This window comes from Mus musculus, chromosome 5 (genome assembly GCF_000001635.26).
Source record: "Mus musculus strain C57BL/6J chromosome 5, GRCm38.p6 C57BL/6J".
In the NCBI taxonomy this organism is placed as follows: Eukaryota; Metazoa; Chordata; class Mammalia; order Rodentia; family Muridae; genus Mus; species Mus musculus.
In genome coordinates this window covers 65,470,813-65,483,284 of record NC_000071.6, presented here as the reverse complement: position 1 = coordinate 65,483,284, position 12,472 = coordinate 65,470,813, and the positions used below count along the sequence as shown (strand labels likewise).

The following is a 12,472-nucleotide window of genomic DNA, read 5'->3' as shown; positions in this document are numbered from 1 at the left end:
TTGAAGTTTTAGTCACAAGTGTAATGGTCCAAGGGGGTAAGGCCTTTGGGAGGTAAGTAGATAACGAGGGCAAAGAGCCTTGGAAGTGTGGTTAGTGTCCTTGTAAAAGGGACCCAGAGCATGACCTTTCTTGCCATTTAGTAATGCAGTGAGAACGCACCGTTGATGTCCAGACACCAAGGCTGCCACATATATAGCCTACACATACAAACATACACATAAAACAAAAAGTACATGTTTGAAAAGATTTACCTTAGACGGAATGGGCTGGAAGGAAAGTTCCCCAGGACTCTGCATGTGTGTGAGTGTATTTTGATCTTTTTACTGAGGTTGGACCAGCACGTGTATTGCACAGTTATTTGTGTTAGTATGAAACTGCATAAGAAACATTAGTATTTCAGCTCTTAGAGTTGGGAGCTGCCTGTTGATTCTTCTGTATCTTTCTGCAAGCTTTTCTGCCTGTTCTTAAAGTCCCTAAGGATTTGTTAGCTAAATCATTTTCAAGGAAGGAGAAAAGACAGAGGCTTGAATGCCTCCTCTGCGTCCTGTGTCTTTTTAAGCAAGCTGCCGAAACTCTCAGGACCTTAGTTCCTTCCTCTTTATTTTAGTTTTTCTCTCTCTCTCTTTTCCTTTCTTCCTTTCTTCCCTCTTTTCATTCATTCATTCATTCATTCATTCATCCATCCATCCATCCATCCATCCATTCATTCAAGTCAGGGTCTTCCTGTGTAGCCATGGCTGGCCTGGCAATCACTTCTGTAGCCCAGGTTGGTTACATTATAGGTATGAGGCACCGTACCCAGCAAGTTGTTTGTTTAAATAAGTAGGTGAGGGCCTGGGGCTACACCTGAATTAATAGAGCCCTTGCCTAGCATGCATGAGGCCTTAGATTCTATGCTCAGCACAATACAAACCAGCCTTGCAGTCTGTGACTTTAATCCCAGTAACCTCAGCACTTGGGAGGAGGAGGCAAAGGGTCAGATGCTCAGGGCTGGCCCTCTAATATCAGCACTTAGGAGTAGAGGCAGAGGCAGGCAGATAGGTGAGACCCAGTCTTAAAAACACAAGTATAAGTGGGAGAGAATTGCTGTCCCCCTAAGGCTGTGATAGGACCACTTGTATACTTTTTTTTTTTTTTTTTTTTTTTTTTTTTGAGACAGGGTTTCTCTGTGTAGCCCTGGCTGCCCTGGAACTCACTTTGTAGACCAGGCTGGCCTCGAACTCAGAAATACGCCTGCCTCTGCCTCCCGAGTGCTGGGATCAAAGGCGTGCGCCACCACGCTCGGCTATACCACTTGTATACTTGCCATTTGTTGGCTGTATACTTGAAGACTTGTATTGTCTACTCTGAGCCATGCTGCACAGTGCTCACTCGCACAGCACTCCCAGGTGCCATGCCACTTGCCTCTATGCAGCTGCATAGTTACTGTCCTTCCACCTGCTTTGCTTTCTACCTTTGGAATGATACTGCTCTGTCTGAAGTTCTGGGTCTTCCTTTTTTTTTAAGACAGAGTTTCTCCATGTAGTCCAGGCTATCCTGGAACTTTCTGTGTAGACTATACTGACCTCAAACCAATATAGATCCAACTGCCTCTGCTTCTCTGGGATTAAAGGTGTGTGCCAATACTACCCCTTGTTCTTGGTCTTTAAAAATGCTGTAATATAATGTAATGCACTTTTATTTTCGACTCTTGGGAGGCAGAGGCAGGCAAATCTATGTGAGTTCAAGGTCAGCTTAGTCTACAGAGTGAGGTCCAGGATAGCCAGGGCTACATAGAGAAATAGTGTCTTGGAAAAAAAAAAAAAAAAAGAAGCCAGGAGGTGGTGGCACACGCCTTTGATCCCAGCACTTGGGAGGCAGAGGCAGGCGGATTTCTGAGTTCGAGGCCAGCCTGGTCTGCAAAGTGAGTTCCAGGACGGCCAGGGCTACACAGAGAAACCCTGTCTCGAAAAACAACAACAAAAAAAAAAAAAAAAAAAGAAAAGAAAAGAAAAAGAAAAAAGAAAAGAATATAAGTTGTTTTTGTGCCTTTGTTTTTCTGTGTTTATCTATGTCTAGGTTAGGACCACTTGTGGGAGACAGTTCATCCACAATATGGGTTTTGGGGTTGAATCCTGGTTGTCAGGCCTGATGACAAAGGGGGTTAACTGCTAAGCCACCCTATGGCCCAGAGAGAACTTTTTTCACTTGACCATACTGTTTGCAGTACTTCAGGAAATTTTTAATTACAATTGGTTGCTGTGATAAGGGTTAGGGAATCCTAACTCCTAGGCAAAAGGTAACTGTGATTTCTCAGGTATATAATGGATTTATTTCCACAGTAAGGGACATGTTTTTATTACAGCTCTAGTGGTTTTAAACAGTAGCAGACCAGCCTCAGCCTGACTGTATCTTTCCTTGCTTGTTCCCCAGCAGACATTCAAGTGTTGCTTAGAAATGTGTCCTTAAATAAGGGGACGCTCACTACTAGCTGTCTAATTTTAGCATTATGAAGTTGTCTTTATAAGCTCGACACAGCTGTAATCTGCATGATTAGTTCTATCTCGAACTTGCAGCCTGAGATCTCTTCTGGCATTCACAGTGTGACTTCCTGTCCAAGGTTTGTGACATATGAGCTATTTGAGTATGATCATTGCTTTCATACCGGAACCAGTTTTCCTCTTGAGATAGCAGTAGCTCAGGCTGTCCTCAAACTCATGGTGTAGCCAGACATAGTCTTGGACTTCTGTTTCCTGTATGTGTGTATGCATGTGAAAACCAGAGGTCCCTGAAGGTTGTCTTCCTCAATCCTAGTTATATGTATGTATGTATGTATGTGTGTGGGCATGTGCCCTTGGGATATGGAAGAGGTCATTGGATCCCTGGAGCTGGACTTAGAGACAGTTAGGAGCTGCTTGTGTCAGACCCACATGTGTTCCTAAGCACAGAGCCATCTCCTCAGCTTCCCAGTGCTGTGCAGTGCTTGGGGTCAAGACTAGGCCTCGTAACTGCGCGGCAAGCCCTCTTCCCACTGAGCTACATCCCCAGCCCACTTCCCTGTTCTCCTTGTGCAGCACTTGACAGGCCTAGAACTTGTTTGAACACAGAGATCTATTTGCCTTTGCCTCCCAAGTGCTGGTGTTTTAGGCAGGGTCTCACCTATGCTTCTAGCTGGCTTGATGACCCAAGTTTGAGCCCCAGCACCTTTGTAAAGTTGGATACAGTGGTGCACGCCCATGATCTCAACACTCCTGAGGCAGAATGGCAGGTAAGAGAATCTCCGACCTGGAAGTTTACAGGCTGACAATCCTAGAGTACAGAGTGTGACATAAATTGGAGATTCTGCCTCAAAACAAGGTGGGGCTCAATGTAAACATATTAGGAAATTCCAGACCTGACTGGTTTTGCTAGTCACGTAGGGTACGTCACTGGGGCAGGCAGCTGTTGTACAGTGAGCCACAGGTCAGTGTTTTCCCCCATTTGGAACAGCACAGTTCAACCTCACCCATTCCTTTCTGTCCCACCAGGAGGTAAGTCACCCTTGTCTCAGTGTGTCCATGATGTATGTGCTGCTTGCTTGTCCGTCACATAGTTACCGTCTGTGCTCCAGAACTCTGGACTGCTTGTCTAACTTCAGTATCAGGCCTGAATCTAAGAGCAGTGATCCTGGCCATTAGAAGTGCCAAGAAGGCTGTAAAGAATTCCCCTTCAGTGAAAAGGTAGAAAATTTCAATCTCATAAAGAAAGGGAAAAACTGCTGATGTCAGTAAGTTCTATGGCAATGAAGCAGTAAACCCTATCTATTTTTCTATGAAAAGGTTATAAAGATTCATTGTATACACTAGGCATAATTAGTAACAATAATCATACCATGCTAAATAGATGTAGACAACAAAACAAAAACATCCCTCTAGCTTTAATCCCAGCACTTAGGAGGTTGAAGTAGGTTACTTACCCAGGAGTACCAAGGCCATTGTAGATTTCCTGAGACCTCTCAAAAAAAAAAAAAAAAAGAAAGAAAGAAAGAAAGAAAGAAAGAAAGAAAAGAAAAAAGAATGGTGTGTGGAGATGGGGGCTGGGGCTCTTTGGAGAGGTGATGCAGCCAGTTAAAGACATTGGCTGCTCTTTCAAAGGACTTGGATTAAATTCCCAACACCCACATGGTAGCTCACAAATATCTGTAATTCCTATTCACAGAGTCATAGATGCAGGCAGAACACCAATGTATATAAAATACAAATTAGTACTTTATTTAAAAAAAAAAAAAAGGAAAAAGGAAAGTATTGCCAGGCAGTGGTGCCTTTTAATCCCAGCTTTTGGGAAGCAGAGGCAGGCAACTCTCTGTAGATCTCTGTGTAGCCCTGGTCTAGGACTTGCTCTGTAGACCAGGCTGGCCTCGAACTCAGCATCCTCCTGCCTCTGCCTCTTGAGTGCTGAGATTAATGGTGTGCTCTACCACCACCCAACTGATACAGAGTGCTTCTGTATTAACGTTAACCAACAAATTTACTGATTGATTAAAGGATTCAGACAGTTTAACCTGCTCAGTGCAAGAAACTTGAGATGTACTTGTCCCTGGGAACAAGGGCACTAGTAGGAGAAAGAGCGTCCTTCTTGGGGTGGTGCTATAGTTCAGTAGGAGAGTTCAGAATACAAGTCTCTGGGCTCAGTCCACAAGAAAAATAGGGAACTGGAGAAATGAATTGGAAGCTGAAGGTGCTCGCTGCATAATCATGAAGACTAGAGTTCACATCTCAGCACCCGTGCAAGCAGCCTCTCATTTAGTTTGTGTCTGAGGAGGGCAGAGACAAAGCTGTTGCTGTCACTTGCTGGCTTCCAGCCTCCTTGAGAAAATGTAGCCCAGATTCAGGGAGAGAATATCAGAGGAGGACACCCAGTGCCCTCTTGTGGCCTCTGCACACACAAACGCACACACATAAGCAAGTAGTCTTTAAAAAAAATAGAATTTTTTTTATTTCATAGTTTTTTTTACATTTTTTATTAGATATTTTCTTTATTTACATTGTTATCCCCTTTCCTGGTCTCCCCTCCGAAAACACCCTAGCCCTTTCCCACTCACCAACCCACCCACTCCCATCTCCTGGCCCTGGCATTCCACTACACTGGGGCATAGAGCCTTACAGGCCCGACTAGGCCATCCTCTGCTACATATGCAGCTAGAGCCATGAATCCCACCATGTGTACTCTTGGGTTGGTGGTTTAGTCCCTGGGAGCTCTGGGGGTAGTGGTTAGTTCATATTGTTGTTCCTCCTATGAGGTTGCAAACCCCTTTAGCTCCTTTATTGGGGACCCTGTGCTCAGTCCAATGGAAGGCTGCAAGCATCTACCTCTTTATTTGTCAGGCCCTGGTGGTGCCTCTCAGGAGACAGCTATATCAGGCTCCTGTCAGCAAGCTCTTGTTGGCATCCACAATAGTGTCTGGGTTTGGTGATTGTATATGGGATGGATCCCCAGCTGGGGAAGTTTCTGGATGGCCTTTCCTTCAGTCTCTGCTCCACACTTTGTAACTCCTCCCATGGGTATTTTGTTCCCCCTTCTAAGAAGGATCAAAGTAGCCAGGAGCTGGAAAGAATCCAGATGTCCCTCAACAGAGGAATGGATACAGAAAATGTGGTACGTTTACACAATTGGAGTACTACTCGGCTATTAAAAACAATGAATTCATGAAATTCTTAGGCAAATGGATGGAACTAGAAAATACCATCTTGAGTGAGATAACCCAGTCACAAAAGAACACACATGGTATGCATTCACTGATAAGTGGATATATTAGCCCAGAAGTTCGGAATAACCAAGGTATAATTCACAAACCACATGAAACTCAAGAAGAGGGAAGACCAAAGTGTAGAATTCTTTTAAAGTTTAAGTTTATTTTATGTTCTTTTTTTTTTTTTTTCTTTTTAGCTACATGTACATCTGTGAAGATGTCAGAAGTCCAGGAACTGGAGTTACAGATGGGTATGAGCTGCCATGTGGGTGCTGGGAATTGAACCCAAGCCTTCTAAAAGAACTCTCAAAAGTGCTCTTAATAGCTCTGGCCACCTTTTTGTTTGTTTTGTTTTGTTTTTTGTTTTTTGTTTTTCGAGACAGGGTTTCTCTGTGTAGCCCTGGCTGTCCTGGAACTCACTCTGTAGACCAGGCTGGCCTCGAACTCAGAAATCTGCCTGCCTCTGCCTCTGCCTCCCGAGTGCTGGGATTAAAGGTGTGCGCCACCAGTGCCCAGTAGCTCTGGCTATCTTGCCAGCCCCCAAAATAGAAGTCTTTAGAACATACACATGTAAATTCAGAAGACACAGTTTTGAGAGATATACTTGTGTTGCATCTAGATTAACCCAGAACTCACATTCTGGCTCATGCGGCCCTTATCTTCTCATACAGTGGGGCCTACCTGTTTATGCTATTCTCTCCCTCACAGTACACTGAGACATATTATTTCTGTCCCCTAGGCACATAACCTGTAGGTAAACAGTTATAGAATGCTTTCAAATACCAAGATGGTGAGGATTTGGGCTGTTTGTGTTTATCTCTTTATAAACAAGTGTCCTTTAGTTACTAAGTGACAGGGTGGCTTAATGTATAGGGCTTTGGTTTGTTTTGGAGTTTTTAGGCAGTAATTGTGTGTGTGCATGTGTATGTCCATGTGTGTACTCTGGTACATGGCATGGCCGAGGGCAGAGGACAGCGTTTAGGAGTCAGTTCTCTCCTACCTGGTGGTTCTCATGAACTCAGGTCAGGTCGTTTGGCAGCAGCCTTTCTAGCCATCGCATCAGCCAGCATTTAAAAAAAAAAAGAAAAGATGTAATTTACTTTTATTGGGGTGTGTATATGTGTGTGTGTGTGCTTGAGTGTGCATGAGAGCTTGTGCTCTACATGAATGTAGGTCCCCTCAGAGGCCAGAAATGGGGATGCAGTCCCCTAGAGCTGGAGTTCAGCATGGGTGTTGGGAATCTACCTTGACTACTCTGAAAGAGCAGCTAGTAGTCTTAGCCACCAAACCATCTCTCTAGTCACCCAACATTTTTTCAGCCAACATCTCTCATTCACATGTATGTGCAGATATGAACATGTATATGAAAATATACATACCCATGTGCCAAAATATAATTTCATTCAAATAGAAAAATAAGGGGAATTATTATCTTCTGACCACTATGATTATTTCAAATACTATCCCTCTTTTCACTTCCCCAGTTTAAATTCTGGCTGTGTGCAAGCCCTGCATAGTTTTTTAAAGCCTCAACCACAAGAATTTCACATTGAACATGGAAATTTCTAGCTTCTTTCTTAAGAGGAAACTGAAAGTGTCACCCCTCCTCCCCTCCCGAGTGTGTGTGTGTGTGTGTGTGTGTGTGTGTGTGTGTGAGAAGACAGAGTTTCTCTGTTTAGCCTTCTCAAGATCCCTCTTGGAGTAGAGAACAAGCATTTATTGAAGAAAGAGAATCCATGATCGACAAAAGAAAGGTTGAATGAGGATGAATATTTTTAGAATAAAGTCTCAAAAATTGAGGAACATTCAAGCTGCAGTCATGTGGGGGCCTTGGAGCAGAGAACATTTTTTTTTTCCTGGTAAGCTGGTCAGACTGGCTTTGACCAGACATCCTGAACATGGAACCTTATGGCTTTAGCTTCCCAAAAAGCTGGAACTATACCTTGTGCCCCAGACCCTACTCTAAAACAAGTATTTTGAGAAGAGTCTTAACCGTATAGCATGTCTGACCTGGTATTTGCTGAGTACATCAGCCTGGCCTTGAACTCCTGCCCCCTGAGATTGAGGGTATGGGCCACATCCCTCCCTCCCTCCCTCCCTCCCTCCCTTTCCATCCGTCCGTCCGTCCGTCCGTCCATCCATCCATCTATCTATCTATCTATCTATCTATCTATCTATCTATCTACCTACCTATCTCATCTTTAGACCAGGTTTCTCAGTATAGCCTTGGCTTTCCTAGAATTCTCTGTAGACCAGTAGTAGTATGGCTTTGAACGAGAGAAGTACTTACCACTACCTCCCAAGTGCTTGGATTTAGATAATTTATTTTTAATGTTATTTTAAAATTTACTTTGTGTGTTTGCATCTGTATGTACGAATGACTGTATATATGAGAGAGAGATCTGAGTGTGTGCATGCACGTATACTGTGTTGTATCTGTGGAGGCCAGGGGAACAGTGTGGGAGTCGGTCCTCTCCTTCACAGTATCTTGGTTCAGGCCCAGGCCATTAGGCTTACAGAGCTTGTGCTACACATGCTGAGCTCGTCCTTCCCTCCCCTACTTTCAAATACAACGTTGGAGCCACTTAGGTCAGAGAAAAGCAAGTAAGCTGTGTATGTCTGTGTGGGCAACGCATACATGTACCTGCGTGTGTCTCCAGGCCAGAGGAGGACATAGGATTCCTTGATGTAGAATTACAGCCAGTGTCAACCACTTGACATGGCTTCTGGAAACCAAACTTGGGTCCTAGAGACAAGCAGCAAGGGCTCTTAACCATTGAGCCATTTTTCCAGCCCTATAAAAAAATTCTTAATTTTACATGATAGGTGATTAAAAGCTAATAATAGAGAATACCCCTGGACTCAGTTAGACAAAAAGAATTTGAAAAAGGATAAATTGACAAGATGTTCAGTGTCATTAAAATTTGGGAAGAAAAACCAAGAAACAGTTTTGGAGCCTTAACATCCTAGCAAAGGGTTTTGTGGTGTTGCACACCTTTAAGCACTCAGGAGACAGGCAAACAGATCTCTGCGAATTCAAGGCCAGTTTGGTCTGCATAGCCAGTTGCAAGCTAGTCATAGCTGTAAAGCGAGATCTTGTTCAAAAAGAAAATTAATGGTTTCAGTGTAGTGTGCCCCTTGGATGTTCTTGAACATCTTAAGAGATTGTGTCTTAGGAAAGAGTTTTTAAAATAGATTATGCTCACATACTAGAGTAGTAATATCTGTGTGACTGTATTACTATATAGTTAGCAGTGTATACCCTGTGCTGTTGATAAAAGTGGCAAAGCTCTTGAAGGAAAAGAAAAGCGTTAAGTTCTTTTTATATAAGCCCTTAACCTGAGACATGTTAGTTTTAATATTCTATTCTAAAATGTGTGAACATTAAGATGGGTACTGCAGTGTTTTGGCAAGGCCTTAAGTGCAGAGTTTGTATTTTTAGGTTTCACATAAAAGGGTGTAGAACCAGGCTGTTCCTCTGGTGCCTCTGGGGCAAGACAGTGGATTAGAAGAAGGTTGCCATTTCTGTACTTGCCGGGCTCTTGAAATGAGTTGATCTGAAGACTGGCACGGTCGGCTGCTTTGCTCGCTGCTTTGCTCTTGATACTTACTGCTAGTTGTTCTTGATACTTATTGCTGGTTACAAACAAGCAATAAACAAGTAAGTTTGTTTCTTTAAGGAATCAAATCCCAGCCATAAGCATCATCCTCAGAAGCACACATAGTAGATTTACTGTCTTTTCCTAGCTTCCACAGTTGGATGAGGCCATTAAGTTAGACCCTTGCAAAGGCGAACTTAGGTAAGTTGAACCCAGGAGGCTGGCTTGAATATTTGTCTTTAATGGCCAACTATAAATTTATTAACACTGGACATTTTCTTCACTAGATATAGAAACAGCTGCCAAATCCACCAAGAAAAGACCTGGTGGAGAGAGGCTGACCATTTCTGCAGCACTGGAGATGGCTCTGCTCTGTGACAGCCAGGGTCATTCAGCGGCCTTTCCTTACTAGGAATTGTCTAGGAGTGGCTGGGCTTGAGAGCTTGCTGTGTATATATATATATATATATATATACATATATATATATGCCCATCTGTCCTTTTTACCACACAAACTGGTGATCATATACTACAGTCAGATTGCTGTCTCAGATAGTAACTTCATTAGGAAAGTACTGACATTGTAAGTTGAATGTTTCATGTATTATTTCCAAATGTAAAAGTTTAGAGTGGCTGCTTCTAAATTGTCATTACTTACCTGATGTCATTGTCCACTCAGGGCCAGTTTTGTTTAAGCCATATGTGATTCCTTCAGCTTCTCTAGGTTATCTTGGTTTGTTGTTGTTGTTTGTTTGTTTGTTTGTTTTTGAGACAGGGTTTCTCAGTGTAGCCCTAGCTGTCCTGGAACTCACTTTGTAGACCAGGCTGGCCTTGAATTCAGAAATCCGCCTGCCTCTGCCTCCCACATGCTAGGATTAAAGGCGTGCGCCACCACCGCTGAAAGATTTAAGTGTGTGTGTTTTTAACCTTTTAAAGGATTGATTTATGTAGCTCTCTATGTGTGTGCCTTCGTGACCCACAGAGACCAGAGGGCATTGGGTTCCCCAGAACTGGAGCTACAGGTAGTTGTGGCTGTTGGATACTAATCTGGGTCCTTTGCAAGAGGGTGAGTGCTTAGCCACTGACCCTTTCCTCCTAGCCCTAGTGTGTCTTCATGACTTAGGCCTTTTGTAATCACTTGCACCTTTTTTTATATCAAGATGTCCTTGGATTTCTAATGTTCCTGCAGAGTGCTGGCATTTACAGGAATGTTCTAGCATGCCCTTTTTGTTTCTGAGGTTGGGGGTAGTCAAACCCTGCATGTTAGACAAGCCTGCTGTCAATCAAGCTGCGTCCCTAGCTCTGCACATTTAAGGAGACCAGTAGTGGGCTGGTTTTGTCCTTAAGGAGCAAGCCCATTCCTTTGAGGTTGGCATTGTTGCCTAGCATCAAAGATGTAAGCTAAAGAGGCAAGCAGCTTTAGCAGCAGGAAAGGTGAGAGAGCAGGGTATTAAGTGCTCCATCAAAGGCCTCTTTGAGGCTTTCTGACTCAGTGGCCCTGCTAAGGCTTGCCCAGCACAGTACAGCTTCATCTGCTGTGAAGCAAATGTGAGGTGAAGTTGGTTACATTGTTCAGCTTCTGCTGCAGAGTTGGCACACCTTGTTTCCTAACCAACTGTGTGTCCTGTCCATCCCCACCCCCACACCACCCGTGGCTTTTTTTTTTTTTTTTTTTTTTAAACAGGGTTTCCCTGCCCTGGAACTCACTCTGTAGACCAGGTTGGCTTCAGACTCAGAGATCCTACTGCTGCTGCCTTGTGAGTGCAGAGACTAAAGGCGAGAGCCACCACCATCTGCCCCCCCCCCCCAAAGGTTATTTAAAGATGGCAACCATAAAGTGAAGGCTTTATGGTAGAACGGAGAGCACCTTTACCCCTTTACCTGTAGAAAGCTGTGTAGAAGCATAGCACTGTTAAAGAGTGTCCGGGTCTAAAACTGCTCATTCACATGGAAGCCAATCGAGATGAGCATAACTTAAAACCCCAGTCTGTGGATACATTCCTAGCACATATGTATTTCTTCAGTGAGTGCTGTGACTGAAGCTGTGGGAAGGTGTTGAGGCGGTGACTAAGATGGAGTCCTTGGGAGGAGAGGCAGGTCAAGTTGGAGTTTTGTGAATAAATTGAAAGGCAGACTTACATTGGTTGATGGATGGTTGGGGGTAAAAGGAAGTCTCTCTTTTCCCTAGTGCCTTTCAAGTGCCTCTGTGCTGAGAGGCTGGAGAGCTGGAAAGGGCTTGGACATCCTGGCATTTGAATGTCAGAAGCTGGGTGTGATAGATGGCACACACCCGTAATCCCAGGACTTGGGAGTAAGAGTAGAGTTCACAGTTGTGCCCTGTATATCAAGTTCAGACCAGCCTGGGCTACAGAGCATGCTCTTTCAAAAGTTGTCTTTTCATTTTACTCTGCGTTTTTGGCTCATGAGTTACTGGCTGTCAAAGTTGTCCGTGATTTTGCTTTGCTTGTCTGTCCTCGACACATTCCCAGTCATGTAACTTTACACATGTCAGTTGTGAACACTGTTGTGGTCCTTTGAACTTTCAATCACTTGTGCGTCTAGAGTTTATTTTGCTATGAGGGTTGTGGGTAGGAAGCCGGCCCTTCTCACACTGTTTATGTAATTCATCATCTTCATATGCATCATTAGCAGTGATCTGTTCAAAGAACATCATGTCTACAAAGTCCCTCTCCTCCCTGCTCCTCCCCTCAGCCCTCCTTTGTATACTGGGGATTAAGTTTAAACCTTACCACATGCTATGCAGACACATGCTCTACCGTTGACTAAAGACCACTGTTGAATTTTTGACACCAGGTCTTGCTAAGTTGCTTAGACTGACCTTAGAAGTTTCTCTGTGTCCTGTCTCAAACAGACCTTAAACTTGCATTCCTCCAGCTTCACATCCCAGGTAGCTGGGGCTGCAGGCCTTCATTGCTAGGCTTGGCCAGACTTCCTTGATGTATTCTGGTTTCTCTCCTCTCAGCTTGCTTGCTTTCTTTCTTTCTTTCTTTCTTTCTTTCTTTCTTTCTTTCTTTCTTTCTTTTTTTCTTTCTTTAAAGATTTATTTATTTATTTATTTATTTATTTATTTATTTATTTATTGCATATGAGTACATCACCATTGCTCCCTTCAGACACACCAGAAGAAGGCATCAGGACTCATTG

General features: G+C 43.7%; 1 protein-coding gene across 10 annotated transcripts in view; it reads left to right on the top strand.

The window, feature by feature from the left end:
* The window catches only part of Smim14 (small integral membrane protein 14), a 90,306-nt gene that overhangs the window by 53,865 nt on the left and 23,969 nt on the right, over window positions 1-12,472 (top strand). Inside the window, exon 2 of one of the 10 annotated variants that reach the window (NM_001376975.1) lies at window positions 5,906-5,959. The exons of 8 other annotated variants lie outside the window; for them this stretch is intronic. The gene's annotated coding sequence lies outside the window, so the exon portion shown is untranslated. Of the gene's footprint in view, window positions 1-3,407; window positions 3,511-5,905; window positions 5,960-12,472 lie in introns of those variants that run through there. One more of the 10 variants, NM_001376979.1, reaches the window with a different exon arrangement.